This window comes from Silene latifolia, chromosome 7, assembly GCF_048544455.1.
Source record: "Silene latifolia isolate original U9 population chromosome 7, ASM4854445v1, whole genome shotgun sequence".
NCBI lineage: Eukaryota > Viridiplantae > Streptophyta > Magnoliopsida > Caryophyllales > Caryophyllaceae > Silene > Silene latifolia.
This window is the reverse complement of record NC_133532.1, coordinates 89,588,492-89,592,922: the sequence shown is the minus strand read 5'-3', so window position 1 is coordinate 89,592,922 and position 4,431 is coordinate 89,588,492.

Sequence of the window (4,431 nt, the reverse complement as noted above, 5' to 3'; positions counted from 1 at the left end):
ACTACATATTTAGTTGAGACCGTTAGGTTTATTTTTGACAGTGTACGCGATGCGACGTGTCAAATTTTGGCGCCGTTGCCGGGGAGGCAATTGTTCCAATTACTAGCTGTTTTATTTTTAATTCTCCTTTTTAGTTTAAGGAACATCGTTCCTTAAACTATTCTCATATCTTGTCTTTAGTTTCGTCTTATGCGCAGGTCGCAGGGTGGTCCACTACTACCTTTTGATCCCGAGATTGAGAGATCTCTACGCGTAAAAAGGAGACTATTATTCGAGCAACAGGCTGAGGAAGAGTCTAGTTCTCGCAGTAGCTTTTACGAGAACGAGCTTTTCGTGGCCAATCCACCATCTTCTCCAGTCTCTAATTCATCATTTGAATCTACCACTTTTCCTGCATTTCCGAAATGGCCGAGGAAGCTACCATTGCTAGTCACTCCGAGCCCACCGCTGACAATCTTTATAAGGGGTTCGAATCGCCCTGGAGATGCTAGGAAGTTCGAGCCTAAGCCTTCTTACATTAGCATGGTCGAGAAAATCAGTTCTGGGAGTGCGAAGGAAGACGCGCTCAAAGATATGGAGACCTTCATAGATTATCGCTGCTCCATACCACCTCCCATCGGCGTGACAATGGTGATCGATCGATCAAAGAAACTATGTTTATCTTCTCACTCGCGATGTTGCGAGGGAGTGGTACAGGATTTGGACAAAGTCGCTCACGGCATAACAGATTGGAATTCGCTAGCATTGGCGTTTTATAAGAAATATTTCTCTGCTTCGAGAACCATAGCCATCAGAGCTCAGATAACCAGTTTCAAGCAGGGACCCGACGAGAACTTCCATGAGGCATGGCTTCGCTTTAAGAAACTAGTGCGTACCATACCACACCACGGTTTCGAGAAATGGAGTTTATGCAACCATTTTTACAATGGTTTATATGACGATCAGAGGGCTATATTAGATGCAGCGGCCAACGGTCGATTTTCTGACAACTTGGGGCCGACGAAGGGCTGGAAAATCATAGATGATTTAGCCACTCACAGGGCTGAATACGGGAACTCAAGGGGAAACCAAAGGAGAGCTGCTGAATCCTCTTCAGTGGCCGCATTAGAAGCCCTTACTGCTAGGTTCGACAAGTATGAACTAGGGGGAGCTTTCAAGCCAGGGATGTACCAGGTTAATGCTATGACAGACGGTCCTTTCGTCTGTACGAGGTGCGGGGTAGACGGACATGTCTCTGATTTCTGTCCTAGTCCTTATGAGCAATGTGCTGCCTTTCAACACTATAGGCAAAACAACAACCAGTACGAGCCAAATATCCACCCCAATTTGAGGTGGAGTAACCAGAGCAACATACTCAACCCCACCGCCCCTCCAAATCAGAAGCAGCCCTATATTCCTCCACATCAGAAGCAACAAGGCTATCAAAAGCCTCCGTCTTTCAACCCTCCTAACCAAGGTGCTTCGTCATCTAGTGGGGTGAGTGAGATAAGTGAGCTAAAGACCATGATGCAGTCCATTGCAAAGCAATTACAACAAAAGGACACGGCATTCAAGGCACTTGAGACTCAAGTTGCCCAATTGGCTGAAAATCAATCCTCGAGAAAAGCCGGTCATTTGCCAACTCAAAATGACAAGAATCCAAATGAGACGGTGCATTTGATAGAGTTGAGAAGCGGTCTCTCTTACGAAGGACCGTAAATGAAGAAATCGACTTTGGGAAGTCATATCGATGATGAACAGTGTTGTTGTTCGAGAGAAAAGGACCTACGACACAGAATTACTCGATCGATCAAGTCAGTGGTGCTGAAACAGTTCGATCGAGTGGAATTGGTAAGGAAGTGGTCGATCGAATGAATGAGCATGTGCTCGATCGAATGGGAAGGAAGACGAGGTTGGTCGATCGAGTGGGGATGTTGCTCGATCGACCACGATTCTTTGAAGAAGGAGCTCGATCGAGTGAACACACCGCTCGATCGAGTGATATGAATGACGGGAAGCTTATTCGAGAGCCCGCTAGTGCTCGTTTAAGCGATGAATTACCAGAAAGACCTCGTTCGAGAGGTAAGAAGCGTCCGAAGGATACTGAACTCGCTCCGGAAGATACTTTGGAAGCGAGGAACAAGGGACTCGAAATCCCAATCACGGTTCCCTTTCCGAGGCGGCTGCAGAATACCAAGATTAATCATTCAAAGCAAATTTGTTGAGCTTTTGAAGAGTTTGGAAGTTTCCGTGCCGTTCACTGAATTGCTTATGAAGGTACCCTCTTATTTACGATTTATGAAAGATATTTTAGCACGTAAGAGGACCATTAATGATAATGAGACTGTCGCTTTGACTGAGATGGGGTCAGCCTTGTCTCAAAATAAGCTACCTCTTAAGCAATCAGACCCGGGTAGTTTTTCGATCCCTTGTCATATAGGTATGCAGTTGATTGACAACGCGCTATGCGATTTAGGCGCTAGCGTAAGTGTTCTACCTTTGTCTCTAGCTAAGAGACTCGGTGTGACCAAGCTGAGTTGCACCAATATGACTGTCCAGATGGCCGACCGTAGTCTATCACGGCCACTAGGTATAGCGGAAGACGTACCTGTTAGGATCGGGAAGTTCTTCATTCCCGTTGACTTTGTCGTCCTAGATATCCCCGAAGATGTGCATACCCCTATCATTTTAGGGAGACCATTTTTGTCCACTGCCCGTGCAGTGATAGATGTCGGGGGGAAGACTTTGACCTTCCAGGTAGGGGACGAGGAGCTGACCTTTCATCAGTCAAAGTTCCGGAGGGCTCCCATGCAAGCTCAGCCTTGCAATGCCCTCTCTTCTGTTGACCCTGTTATTGACACTCCAATTTTGGAGAATATTGCTGACCCTACGCCTCACACTGAGAGCAAAAAGGAGGAAGATTCGTCTGTTTTCCTTACTGCAGGTACAGATGAAGGCAAGAAAGGAGCTGTCAAAGGACGTGGTAAGACCATTGTCAATCAACCTGGAGCAAAGGATGCCAAAGAAGATGACAGAGGGGCGAGAACGAAGACAGTTCGAACCTACGTAGATTGGAACTATATTCCTCCTCCTCTCAGAAATTCAAGTTCATGGAAGTCAAAGAGGACGGTCAGTATCGCTGAAGTGACGTCCTCCAGTCAGAAGCCCACGAAGGGGCTACTGACAGCTGATGGGAATTAAACGGGAAATGCCCCGTGTAACAAATTGTAATAGATTTTTGGTTTGAATTTCTTTTGAATTTATTTAACTTATTACGTTTTTAATTAGGACAATTAGTTAGACAATTTCTTTTTAAACGTAAGACTAAGACTATAGACTGTGTTCTGCATATTTGGTATTTTGGGACGTGTTTTATGCAGGTTTGGGGAAATGCACGCATTTCGAGGAAGTAAAGACGGAAATTCAAGGAATGTATACGAGGAAGTCCTCGATCGAGTATTTTTGTACTCGATCGAATGGCAATTGGGTCGATCGAGCTTGCTTGTTACTCGATCGAGGAAGACCAAAAGGAATCAGGTCGATCGAAGGGTTCCTTATTCGATCGAGCAAGGGGACATCAAAAAGTCCTCGATCGAGTGATTAAAACCACTCGATCGAGTGGAATGAACAGGGACACGGGAGTTTTCTATCTTAAACTCTTTATTTCCCTAATCTTTTTCATTTCACTCCTAACTTCCGTCTAAACTCCCCTTATTGCGATTTCTTTTTCCCCAAATCCCCAATTTCTTGCCCAAATTTATCAAATCAAACACCTACATTCTATTGCTAGCTAATTAATCTTCAATACCCCTTAATTTCCCCCTCTTTTGTGCTCGTTTTTACGGTTTTCAAAGGGGATTAGGGTTTGCGGTTTTGTCGATCAAATTTCCGCCATTGTTGCCTGTTTTTGGAGTTTAATTACTTTTTGTAGGTCAATCATCATCAAGTAAGTATTTATATCACACTCCTTGCTATTTCTCTTGATTTAATTCGAATTGCTTTGAGGTGATTGATTTAGGGTTCGAAAATTCCATGTATAGTCGAATTTATTCGATTTTATTGTGTTTATTTGCCCTTAATTAGTTTGATGATGATATTTGCGCAATTCCTCACTGTTTCTACATGATAAATTCGAATCTTGCGCGATTTTCGCGATTAGGGTCCCCGTGAGTCGGAAATTTCGACTGTCAGACGGTTGTTTTGCTTTGTAATTGCGGTTTTTGCCTACTTGTTACTGATGTTAACCGCTGTTAACTGCTTCCCCGTCCCCTATCGCCATTACATGCTTTGAATTATTAGGAATCCTGCACTGTGAATGGTTATTCTCGACTGCCCGGAGTGATACATGCCCCCATTTTCGGTTTTCGTGCTGTATTCACCCTTTTGCAGTCACTGTTTTATCACATTATCACCACTCATATGCTGTTTTTCGAAAATTTTTGAGGAATTGCT